The sequence below is a fragment of the Chlorocebus sabaeus genome, chromosome X (assembly GCF_047675955.1).
Source record: "Chlorocebus sabaeus isolate Y175 chromosome X, mChlSab1.0.hap1, whole genome shotgun sequence".
NCBI lineage: Eukaryota > Metazoa > Chordata > Mammalia > Primates > Cercopithecidae > Chlorocebus > Chlorocebus sabaeus.
In genome coordinates, this window is record NC_132933.1 from 37803324 (window position 1) to 37817370 (window position 14047).

A 14047-nucleotide genomic window follows, 5' to 3' on the forward strand; every position below is an offset into this window, starting at 1 on the left:
ATGAATGTTCCTGCCAAAAAAAATTGTACCTAAATCTAACCAAATCCATAGATATAACTACAAGATATTCTCCTTAAAAAGGACTATGTTTTGCACTGGAATGGATACAGTGAAATGTAGAAGGTGAATAATTCTACAGGACAAATAATAAACTAGTCTCTCACCAAAAGAATAGCAAAGAAATAAACGGGAAGAGTTATTACAGATTAGAAGATGAAGAGGAAATATTTGAATCAATGTTATCTGCAATACTTCTTCTTCTCCTTCTCCTTCTTCTTCTTCTTCTTCATTTTTTTTTTTTTTTTTTTAAATTGAGACAGAGTCTCACTCTGTAGCCCAGGCTGGAGTGCAGTTCCAGTGGCACCGTGTCGGCTCACTGCAACTTCCGTCTCCTAGGTTCAAGCAATTCTCCTGCCTCAGCCTCTGAGTAGCTAGGATTACAGTCGCCCACCACCACGCCTCGCTAATTGTTTTATATTTTTAGCAGAGATGGGGTTTCACCATGTTGGCCAGGCTGGTCTCAAACTCCTGACCTCAGGTGATCCTCTCGCCTCAGCCTCCCAAAGTGCTGGGATTACCGGCGTGAGCCACCGCGCCTGGCCCTGTAATAGTTATTTTATTTTAAGTTCCACGGTACAGGTGCAGAAATTGCAGGTTTGTTACATAGGTAAACGTGTGCCATGGTAATTTGCTGCACCTATCAACTCATCACCTAGATATTCAGCCCCACATATATTAGTTATTTATCCTGATGCTTCTTTAGATCCTAATAAGAACAAGTAAAATTTAAAAGGCATATTTAGGTCAAACAGGGAAATTGGACATGGGTATTTTCATGTGCCGTTAAATAATAATTATAATTTGTTAAAATCAGTGATGGCATCTTGATTACTTTTCCCTAATGTCCTTATTGTTTACATTGTATATTTTTGTAGACTGCATGGATTATATAGCTTGTTATAATTCATGTGTGAATTCATATGATAGTTGGAATATACTTTGACATATTTCGGCCAAAAAAATAGAACATAATTGGTAAATTGTGATTTTTTTTGTTTGTTTTTTAGGGTTTGTTTTTGTTTTTGCTTTTGTTTTCAGACACTGTCTTGCTCTGATGCCCAGGCCGGAGTACAGTGGTGCAATATCTGCTCAAGAAAATGGTGATTATTAGGCCGAATGCAGTTGCTCACACCCGTAATCCTAGCACTTTGGGAGGCCAAAGCAGGCGGATCACCTGAGGTCAGGAGTTCAAGACCATCCTGGCCAATATGGTGAAACCCCGTCTCTACTAAAAATACAAAAATTAGCCAGGCATGGGGGCAGATGCCTATAATCCCAGCTACTTGGGAGGCTGAGGCAGGAGAATTGTTTGAACCCAGGGATGGAGGTTGCAGTGAGCCAAGATCGCACCACTGCACTCCAGCCTGGGCAACAGAGCAAGACTCTGTCTCAAAAAAAAAAAAAAAAAAAAAAAGCGAAAACGATGATTATTGTTGAAGCTGGTTGGTGGGTACATGAAATTTTTGATACATTCTTCTATCAGCTTTGAAATTGTCCATAATAAAGAGTAAACTAGAACAACCAAATTGGAGTTTGAGTATATTATTGAGAACTGTGAGTGAAAATATCACAAATAAAAGAGTTGGGCTGGGTGTGGTGGCACAGGCCTGTAATCTCAGCACTTTGGGAGGCTGAGGTAGGCCGATTGCTTGAGCTCAGGAGTTGGAGACCAGCCTGGACAACATGGCAAAACCTCATCTTTACAAAAATTAGGTGGGTATGGTGGTGTGTACCTGTAATCCCCACTACTCATCAGGCTGAGGTGGGAGGATCATTTGAGCCTGGGAGGTCAAGGCTGCAGTGAGCCAAGATTGCACCACTGCACTCCAGTCTAGGCAACGAAATGAGACCCTGTCTTAAAAATATAAAAATACCCCCAGGCACTCACGTCTGTAATCCCAGCACTTTGGGAGGCCAAGGTGGGTGGATCACGAGATCAGGAGTTCAAGACCAGCCTGTCCAACATGGTAAAACCCCGTCCCTACTAAAAATACAAAAATTAGCTGGGCGTGGTGGTGGGCACCTGTAATCCCAGCTACTCAGGAGGCTGAGGCAGAGAATTGCTTGAACTCAGGAGGCGGAGGTTGCAGTGAGGTGAGGCCATGCCACTGCATTCCAGCCTGGGCGACAGAGTGAGACTCTGTCTCAAAATAAATAAATAAATAAATAAATGAATACATACATACATACATACAAATAAAGAGTTGATTATGGTCACATTCACAGAGCTATAATTTATTGGGTTTCTAGAGAGGATTGAAGAAAGGTGATTTTTGTTTAAAGTATTGTAAAAATATTCAGCAGCTTAATTGAGGTACAAGGTATCGATTTTTATTGGGCCTTTGAATCAGAATGTAATAAGAAGAAGGAAGTTCTGAAAGAAGTGCACTATACTGTTTACAAGGTCATTTCTGGGAATGGCATAAAGATTAGGACTGGTAAACAAAGGTGACCTTCATTAATTTATTCAGCAAACATTTGTTGAACACCTAGTATAAGTTCATCGTGTTCTTAATGTAGAAAGTACAGCCAGGACATAGACCAAAAAAAAAAAAAAGTCCCAATTCACGTGGCGCTCACATTCTAGTAGAGGAGATTGATAAAATAGGATCAATAAGATACGTATGTATCATTATAGTCATATGTGCTACACAGTAAACTGAGCGGGGAAGGGGAACACTGTGGGGTGGGTGTGGGATTTGCACTTCTGGATAGATTGTGCTGTTAAGGCCTCGCTGAGAAGGAGACACCAGAGGAAAGATCTGAGGGAGGAGATGTAGGAGCTCTGTGGATATCTGGGGATGGGGGTTGCAATAAGAGAGAGTATCCTAAGCTTCCCATGGATTTTTCCCTGTCAATATATTCATCACTGACAAATAGTAATGTTCCCCCAATTTTGATCCAAGGGGTGCTGCGTTGTTGTTTGGCAATGTGAATTGGTCAGGATTAAAGGCCACAGTTACCTTCATGGTTCACACAATTAGAACATGGTTTCAGACCTTTGATGCTTTGAACAAATTGAGGCTATAGCCACAAATAGTAACTGTGTATGCTTCTATAAAATGGATGTTTTGGGAATACGTATAAACAAGTCCTTGCAATAACCTCTCACTTAAGTGGTACACTCCAGTTTTATAAGGTGTTTATAGCTACTTGAGTAACAATGCTGTATGAATTGCAAACTGTTGCTTCGCACCCAATGTCAGAATACTCAACCATGATTGGAATCAATAAGCTACAGGTGAGAACACATTTCCGTGTGTTTGGATGTGGACCTAAGAGATTATTTATTTCATTAACTTCAGAAAAGGAACAATGCCTTAAGTAAGCAGAAAAGCCTGTTCAGTATCTTTGACCACAAGTCTGAATCCCAGACATTACCATACGAGGTTACTAATTGGTCATAGTTGATTACATCACAATAGGTGTGGCCCTATAAAGGCCAGACCAGCTTCAGCCTTAGGCTAATTTCTCCTAAGGGTGTGTAGTGGTTTGGAGGGTTTTTAAAATTGTTGTTGTTATGTTTTTATTTTATTTTACTTTATTTTTAAATAGAGATGAGGTCTTGCTATGTTGTCCAGGCTGGTCTCAAACTCCTGGGCTCAAGCAATTTGCCTGTCTTGGCCTCCCAAAGTGCTGGGATTGCAGACGTGAGCCATTGCTATATGTTGGCCCTTGCTATATTTTAAATAGTTAAAAACACTGGTTTTTTTTTTTTTTTTTTTTTCTCTTGCTGAATACTTACTTAGGGAAATTGGTTTGTGTCTGTGGCAAAGGAATTCAACAATGTTTTCTTTCATTTTCAGGTCACACGATTTTAAGAAAATAGAAGACTATCATTTACAGCTGGTGTGGCCCTGTGGCGGTGTGGACCCAGATTTCAAGCACAGAGGAAGATCAGACACTGATATCCCGCATCTGATATGTATATAACACAATTCTCAATTGTCCTTTGATTGTGTTTTACTCCCTTCTGTACAATAGACTAATTTTTAAAGGTACATCCCTCACTGAACTTCCTCTCTTAATATCTGGTTAGGCACTGTGTCCGTGTATATCCTATGGTTACAGCTGTTAATTATGATGATGATGAGAGTTCTCCCTGTGTAGTTGAAAATAACCTATTTGATAAAGTTCTAACACTGCTGAAATCAGATTAAACTGAAAGCCCCAGAAAAGGTCAATATTTAACTAGAGCTAAATGCCTTTATATTTGGAAGTGTAACTTTCTGAAATATTTTCATCCAGTTTGTACTGGTACCATGGAGGTTTGGTAGAAACCGTATGTTCATTAGGCTTTGACTTGCATCATAGCCATGTTCTCAATGCTCAACATTGAGCAATGAAAGGCAGGGTTATTTTAGTAACCTGGGACCTTGCAAGGCTATCAAAATAGCCTGATATTTCTATAAACTGTAGAGCTGGGAAACAATTCGAGGTGATCCTGTTTGTCTCCTTGGATTGCTGAAAAAAGGACCCTCCTGGCATTCTACCCTGGGATCTCTGAAGGCTGTGTGAACCTTCCCATATGAGGTGCACTCTGCTGTGTGGCCTTCTGGTTAAGCAGTTTTATTTACAACTTACTGAAATTGCTGTTGGTAATGATCCAGCGTAAACTTATTTGTGGTGCATTTCAAGAAAGAAAACTACAGCTGTAGCATGCCAATTATATATTATTCTTTTCTCCATAGCACAGAGTAGGTTCACAGTAACAATCAAAGGTAAATAGTTTATTATTTATGATGTATTCTTCTTTGTGGTTTTAATAATACATGCTTATTGTAGGCAATTTAGAAAGTTATACACATTTCATGCGAAAGTCATTAGAGGACTTTCAAACCTTTCTATTGGCTTCCAATCTCGAATGGATCAGCACACACACTCTCGATGACTTGGGCAAACCCTGAAGCCAAGGTTCAGCAGACATTGGCTTGTTGGGCTGTGTGCCAGGTCCTTATGATTGTGTTTTATTTATCAAAAGTATTCTGTAATCTCAGCACTTTGGGAGGCCGAGGCGGGCAGATCACAAGGTCAGAAGATGGAGACCATCCTGGCTAACATGGTGAAACCCCGTCTCTACTAAAAACACAAAAAAATTAGCCAGGCGTGGTGGCGGGCGCCTGTAGTTCCAGCTACTCGGGAGGCTGAGGCAGGAGAATGGCGTGAACTCAGGAGGCGGAACTTGCAGTGAGCTAAGATTGCGCCACTGCACTCCAGCCTGGGTGACAGAGCGAGACTCTGTCTCAAAAAAAAAAGAAAAAAAAAAGCATTGGGGGCAGGGAGAGATAAGGGGACCAGGTGAGAGAGGGTAGTCAGCGTCATAAACCCATTATGACTTCATCAACTTGTCACCCTGGTTTTGAACCAATCATTTTACTTCTCTAGGTTTCAATTACCTCAACTAAAATGATGGTCCAATAAATGAGTGATTCTTAGTATTTTCTTTCTCTCTCTCTCTCTCTCTTTTTTTTTTTTTCCAGACATAGTCTCACTCTGTTGCCCAGGCTGAAGTGCAGTGGCACAATCTCGGCTCACTGCAACCTCCACCTCCTGGATTCAAGTGATTCTCTGCCTCAGCCTCCCGAGTAGCTGGGATCACAGGTGCCTGCCACCACGCCCGGCTAATTTTTGTTGTTGTTGTTGTTGTTGTTGTTGTTGTTGTTGTTTGAGACGGAGTCTCGCTCTGTCACCCAGGCTGGAGTGCAGTGGCGCACGGTCTCTGCTCACTGCAAGCTCCGCCTCCCGGGTTCACGCAATTCTCCTGCCTCAGCCTCCCAAGTGGCTGGGACTACAGGCGCCCGCCACCACGCCCAGCTAATTTTTTGTACCTTTTTTAGTAGAGACGGGGTTTCACCATGTTAGCCAGGATGCTCTTGATCTCCTGACCTCAGGCAATCTGCCCGTCTTGGCCTCCCAAAGTGCTAGGATTACAGGCGTGAGTCACCGCGCCTGGCCGATATTTTATTTTCAAGGAGCTTTTTGAGAAGCTGGGGAATGGTGTGGGAATTTTTATAAAAAGCAGATGTGCACATACACACAAATTCAGGAACCTCAAGGACACCTATGGACCTCTCCAAAGAGCTCAGTGTTTTCCAATTTCATACATATATATGATTCTTGTGTCTTCCATCATTCGAATCATATCAGTCCCCTGCCTAAAACTCTCCAGTGCTTTCCCTTAAAATTAGAATTAAAATAAGAACCAGCGACAACTCGTTGTCAACAAGATATAGTTACTCTGCCCTCATCACTTACCGCTTTTCTACTTAGTTGTTTGCCCCAGCCACACAGATTTTCTTTTTTTGTAAGCTGTAGTAGTGCAGGTATAATTGACAGACAAGGCCGAGCGCGGTGGCTCACTCCTGTAATCCCAGCACTTTGGGAGGCCGAGGCGGGCGGATCACGAGGTCAGATCGAGACCATCCTGGCTAACACGGTGAAACCCCGTCTCTACTAAAAATACAAAAAAATTAGCCGGGTGTGGTGGCGGGCGCCTGTAGTCCCAGCTATTCGGGAGGCTGAGGCAGGAGAATGGCGTGAACCCAGGAAGCGGAGCTTGCAGTGAGCCGAGATCGCACCACTGCACTCCAGCCTGGGCGACAGAGCGAGATTCCGTCTCAAAAACAAAAACAAAAACAAAAACAAAAAAATTGACAGACAAGAAGCTGCCCTTATTTAAAGTGTACCATTTGATAAATATTGCCATAGGTGACAGCTGTGAAAGAATCAGTGCAATAAAGATAGCAGACATATCCATGACATTCCAATGTTCTGTATCCCTATGTATGCACAGTGATGAAACCTACATTATTGCTCCAAAGAGATTAGTTATTTATGTCATACTATGTCATGTTTATGTTTAACTAGGACTATATTATTATTAAGGCAATTATAGATGTATTGAAAGAAAAAACATTCACCTGGACGATTTGAATGTTCCTGAGTTCCCTTCGTTATATGCATATACTTCCTACCACGATCCAATGTTATGTAAGCAAAATCTTTCACTAGGAATCCTGAGTTAATGAGTGTTATTGTGTATCCTCTTCTCATTGCTTTTAGTTTCAGGGTCATTTGAGTCTTAACCATTTTAAACACGGAGTCTTTGACACATTTAACCCATAATAAATTATAAAAGAAATTTTAAAGAATTCTATAATCATAAAAGTTTAACATATGTTAAATCATTTTAAAATAGTAAAAGTGTGGTCAAATATATTCATGGATGTGTGGTCTTGACAATCTCTATTCAGTAAGTTATCTAAGAAAGAATATATGGTAGCTTATGTTTTATATGTGGTATAGGTCAATTTCTCTTTATTGGCAATTACATAAAAATAATAGCATGCATAGTAGAGTTATCGGCTGGCAGCCACCTTTGCCTAAGGGAGGTGACATAATTTCTAATTGCTTTTGTTTAATCTTAATAATTCTTGCATGGACTTAGCAAAAGTTGAAGAAAGTGAACAAAAACAGCAGTGGAAAGTTCATAAAAGGTAAAGCATACTATATATTAGATATTATTGTTTTACTTAATAATCTACTCTTATCACATATTTTACTCTTTCTCTTTTGTAGGAGTTTTCAATATTGTTTCAGTTATACAGTACTTTATATTTCTGGACCTAAAACATAACCACAGGATATTTTTTGTAGCATTATAGTGAAGCACTGTAAACAAGTGAAATATCTATCAGTTGATAAGTAGTTCAAGAAATATGTTGGACCAGGCACAGTGGATCACGCCTGTAATCCCAGCACTTTGGGAGGCTGAGGCAGGTGGATCACTTGAGCCCAGGAGTTACAGACCAGCCTGAACAACAGGGCAAAACCCTGTCTTTAAATAAAATAATATAAACGTGTGTATATATATTTTGTATGATATAATCATACATACTGTAAAATACAATGAAGTTATTTATAAGTAACTCTATAAAATAAATTTATAAATAATAGAATGACATGTATAATTTGATACTTTTTGTTTTTGTTTTTTGGTTTTTTTGAGACTGAGTTTTGATCTTGTTGCCCAGGCTGGAGTGCAATGGTGCAATCTCGTCTCACCGCAACCTCTGCCTCCTGGGTTCAAGCAATTCTCCTGCCTGAGCCTCCGGAGTAGCTGGGATTACAGCCGTGGACCACCACTGCCGGCTAATTTTGTATGTTTCTAGTAGAGATGGGGTTTCTCTGTGTTGGTTAGGCTGGTCTTGAACTCCGAACCTCAGATGATCTGTCCTCCTCGGCCTCCCAAAGTGCTGGGATTACAGGTGTAAGCCACCATGCCCAGCTCTAATTTGATACATTTTTATGTATGTATACATCTGTGATACTGTCACCATGTCAAGATACTAAAAATATCCAACACCTCAGAAACTACTCTTTCCCCTTTGCAATCCTCCCCTCATACCATTCCCTGCCCTGCCTTCCCCTGGCAGTCATTGATCTGTTGTATATCACTATAAAAAATTTAATAGGTTTTTGGAGTTTCAAATAAACAGAATGATACAGAGTGTGCTCTTTTTTTTGTCTGGCCTGTTTCTCTTGGAATGGTTATTCTGTTATTCATCCATGAGTGCATCAATGATTCATTTCTTTTGTTGCTGAGTGGTGTTCCATTATATAGATACCCCACAGTTTGTCTGTTTTCGTGTCGATGGACATTTGAGATATTTCCAGTTTTTGATCATTACAAATAAAGCTGTTAGGTACCTTTGTGTGTGGGAACACATGTTGTGTGAACATATGCTTTTATTTCTGTTGAGGTATAATTCACCTATTGTCAAATTCACTTTCAAGGTGTACAGAGTTGTATGAATTTTGACAAATACATGTAGTCATTTATCTACCGTTACAATCAAGATATGGAATCTTTCTATGACGCCCAGAAAATTCCCTTGGGTTTCTTTGTATATCAATGCCTTCAACCTATTTCCAGCCCCTGGCAACCACTGATCTAATTTCTATGCATATAGTGTTGGTTTTTTATAGTATCATATACTTGGGATCGTCAAATAATGATCCATTTGTTTCTAATTTCTTTCACTCAGCACCATGCTTCTGAGACTCATCCATGTTGTATGTATGAGTGGTTCATTTTTGTTGTTGATGAGTATTATATTGTATGGATATGTGACAGTTTGCTAATTCATTCATCAGTTCCTGGACATTTCAGTTGTTTCCAGGACTTTGTGTATGTACAGCATAAAACATGTAAAAACCATGTTTATTTCTAAGATCTGAATTTCAACACAAAACAGTTAAAATGTCCATGATAAATGCAGAAAAATGTTTGGTCCACCCATGCTTTTCTTTTTCCTTTTTTTTTTTTTTTTTGTGTGTGTGAGTGTGTGTGTGTGTGTGTGTGTGTGTGTGTGTGTGAGACAGGGTCTCATTCTGTCTTCCAGGCTGGAGTGCAGTGGCATGATCTTGACTCACTGCAGCCTCAACCCCCACCCAAGCTCAAGGGATCTTCCTAGCTTAGCCTCCTGAATAGCTGGGACCACAGGTGCACACCACCCCACCTGGCTAATTTATTTTTCGTTTTTTTCTCTTCTTCTTCTTTTTTTTTTATTCGTAGAGACAGGTTTTCACCATGTTACCAAAGCTGAATTTTTTTTTTCTAGGAATGAAAACATGACGGTTTGCCTTTAGTTGGGAATCTGTTTCCTCATTACTGCCACTTCTACCACTAGCACTAGCCCCACCCCTACATGAGTACTTAATTGTCATGAAAATAGTCAATAAGTGAGGGTGTGAAAATTCAAGGAGCGGCTGGGCAAGGTGGCTCACGCCTGTAATCCCAGCACTTTGGGAGGCTGAGGCAGGCAGATCACCTGAGCTGATGAGTTCCAGACCAGCCTGGCCAACATGGTGAAACCCCATCTCTACTAAAAATACAAAAACTAGCCGGGCGTGGTGGTGGATGCCTGTAATCCCAGCTACTCAGGAGACTGAGGCAGGAGAATTGCTTGAACCCAGGAGACGGAGGTTGCAGTGAGCCGACACAGTGCCACTGCACTCCAGCCTCAGTGACAGAGTGAGACTCTGTCTCAAAAACAAAACAAAACAAAACAAAAAAACAAAACGAAAATTCAAGGAGCAAAAAATGCTCTATGTATTTCATATGCAATATTGCTTAGAGATTTCCTGAAAATACATTATTAAGTGTATGTTTATGGTGGTGATCATTGCAGACAAATGAAGAATTCAGAGCCCAATCCTAACCTCAAGCCAAGAAGTAAGAAAAGGAAGAAAAAATCAAGAAACTCAGAACAGAACCCCAGCAACATTGAACCAAGGTAATGAAACTAGATATGTATTGTGTCATGTCACATTGAGATCTATGGTAGGAAATTATCTTGTTAGATGGAAGTAAAATATGACTAGTAGCAGACTTTTTGGCAAATTCTCATTTTCTTTTAAATAACTCTATAGGAACAAAAACAACTCTACGGATTTCATTTTTTAAGACAATCAACCATTTTCATGTGTGGAAAAGACCCAGGCATTACTAAACTGTCCTGAATGTTTTCTGACAACATATTAAACAAGCAAAATTGTTTGTTTATTTGTTTGTTTGTTTTTAGACAGAACTTCACTCTGTTGCCCAAGCCAGAGGGCAGTGGCGTGATCAAGGCTCACTGCAGCCTCAACCTCCTAGGCACAAGTGATCCTCCCTCCTCAGCCTCCAGTATGTTCTGCAAGAACATAGAACCCCACACCTGGCTAATTTGAAAATATTTTGTAGAGACAAGGTCTCACTATGTTGCCCAGGCTGGTCTCAAACTCCTGGCCTTAAGTGATCCTCCTGCCTCAGCCTCCCAAAGTGCTGGGATTATAGGCATGAACCATCACACCTAGCCACAAAACTTGTTTAGAGAAAAAATTGTTATGATGATGTGAATAATTGGGTCCACAATATTTCCATTTAGAAAGAAAATTGGCTGGGCACGGTGGCTCACGCCTGTAATCCTAGCACTTTGGGAGGTAGAGGCGGGAGGATCACCTGAGGTCGGGAGTTTGAGACCAGCCTGACCGACATGGAGAAACCCCGTCTCTACTAAAAATACAAAAAAATTAGCCAGGCGAGGTGGCACATGCCTGTAATCCCACATACTCGGGAGGCTGAGGCAGGAGAATCGCTTGAACCCAGGAGGCAGAGGTTGCAGTGAGCTGAGATCGCGCCATTGCACTCCAGTCTGGGCGACAAGAGTGAAACTCCATCTCAAAAAAAAAAAAAAAAAAAAAAAAAAAAGAAAAGAAAAGAAAGAAAATTGGAAAATTGGAGCTGGGCACGGTGGCTTATACCTGTTATTCCAGCACTTTGGGAGTCCGTGGTGGGGTGGATTACCTGAGGTCAGGAGTTTGAGAGCAGCCTGGCTAACATGGTGAAACCCCATCTCTACAGAAATACAAAAAAAAATTAGCCAGGCATGATGGTGGGTGCCTGTAATCCCAGTTACTTGGGAGGCTCAGGTGGGAGAATCGCTTCACCCTGGAAGGTGGAGGTTGCAGTGAGCCGAGATTGCGCCATTGCACTCCAACCTGGGCGACAGAGCGAGACTCCATCTCAGGAGAAGAAAGAAAGAGAAAGAAAGAGACAGAAAGAGAGAGAGAAGAAAGAAGGAAGGAAGGAAGGAAGGAAGGAAGGAAGGAAGGAAGGAAGGAAGGAAGGAAGGAAGGAAGGAAGGAAGGAAGGAAGGAAGGAGGGAGGGAGGGAGGGAGGGAGGGAGGGAGGGAGGGAAGGAAGGAAGGAAGGAAAGAAAAGAAGAAGAAGAAGGAAGGAAGGAAGGAAGGAAAGAAAGAAAATTGGGCCATATGCAAGACCTCATCTCAAAAAGAAAAGAAAATCCTTACATTTTAATAATCCCAAAGCCCTCTGTATACCTGTGTGAATCTCAAATACTATATTTTATATTTTAAAAACCTTTAAACTTTATACATCCAGCTACTTTCTCTTTGAGGAAAGGTACCATGCATGCTAAAAATCTTCACTAGGTAGTCTTCACTTTTAGAGATACTTAAACATTCTCCTCAAGACACTCTCCTTTGCAGGGAATATGCAGAAAGTGAAGATTGCATTTTAACATAGTGGATGCTCACTAGGTGTTTGTTGATTGAATTAGTTTGTTTCTACCATTTTATTGAAAAGTAAGTTAAGCAAAAGTCAGCATTGAACTCCAAATGACACAATCCAGTGGCCTTTTCCTAGCCTCACTCTAGTTCACTTCATAGTATCTGATCATTTCTTTTCAATGAAGTTTTTTTTCCCTATCCTCCAACTTCCTTTTTTACTTTTTTTTTTTTTTTTGAGACAGAGTCTCGCTCTGTCACCCAGGCTGGAGCACAGTGGTGAGATCTCAGCTCACTGCAACCTCTGCTACCCAGGTTCAAGCGATTCTTATGCCTTAACTGGAATTACAGGTGCCCCTCACCATGCCCGGCTAATTTTTATATTTTTAGTAGAAATGAGATTTCACCATATTAGTCAGGCTGGTCTCGAACTCCTGACCTCAGGTGATCTGCCCACCTCAACCTCCCAAAGTGCTGGGATTATAGACGTGAGCCACGGCACCTGGCCCCTTTTTTATTTCTGAGAATTCAGTTACTCTCCCTCATTTTACCCCTCAATAGGGCATTCTTGAAGGTTCTGTCCTCAGCTCATGACAAATTACATGCATTTATGATGAGGTAGTCTTTTATAGTAGAAAGGGAACTGAATTAGATGTGTGAGGAATTGCATTCAAATCTTGATCATGTTTCACACTGTATGACCTTTGTCCATTTACTCAAACTTTTGGAATTCGTTTCCTCATCTACAAGCAGTGAAATGAAACTATTTGCCCAACCTACATTACAGGGTTATAATGAGGATCAAAACAGATGATAGATCTAAAAACTTTGACAAGTATATATTGCCATGCAAATGGATGTTACTTTCTATTCATTGTTACTATTATTAGACAGCTAGGTCACTGACACTATGAGACAGAATCTTTGTATAAACTTATTTGGCTCCCAAGGATATCAGACTAATGACCTTGTATTATATTAATTATCCATATTTGAACCAACTATTCTAACAGGTCCAAGCCATATAGAGTATTTTTTTGCATATGTTTATCATGAAATCTAATTTGTCATTATTTTGTAGTAATATTTCACAGGGCCTTTGATGAGGATACCAACTTTCCTAGCATTCGAGTGTTAGCAGGAATAGTCATTATGTTGAGTTTAAAATGCTTATTATATGTCTACACAAGTCTTTTCCATATACTGATACTGTTAGGTCCTTGAAAGTTAATAAATTAAAGTTTAGTGTATAATCTCTTTAAAAGCCCACAAACATCTACTGTTATATATTCTGGCCTGCATATTGTATTGCAAGCATTTAAACATTTGGCTATTTGTATTACAGGAGCATGGACTCTCAGGCTGTTCATAGATTTCAGGATCTTTTCCACTACTTCCACAGGCAGATAGAGGGCCATCCCCACCACCGTCTCTACCACCACCATCTCTTCCCAGAGGAGCTTTTACTCTTCCTCCAACTCCTTTACCTGAGCTAAGTGGTAAACCATCATCATTACCATCACCTTTGGAGACCTCCTCTACCACCACCTTTGTTGAGAGACCTACTCTCCAGGATCCCCACCTGCTCTGTCTTATGGAGTGAAACAGAAATAAATGTGTAAGACTCAATTCCATATGTTGATTCTTGAACTACATGAGAATTCTCCTTGAAGAGAATCAACTCATCAAGGCAAAACTTTAAATAGTTTTTGATGACTTTGGTCCACTGGTGATCATTAATGAGTGAAAAGTGATTAGCTGGCTGGGCATGGTGGCTCACACCTATAATCTCAGCACTTTGGGAGGCCACAGTGGGTGGATCACTTGAGGCCAGGATTTTGAGACCAGCCTGGGCAACATGGTAAAACACCATCTCTACTAAAAAATACACAAATTAGCCAGGCATGGTGGAAGG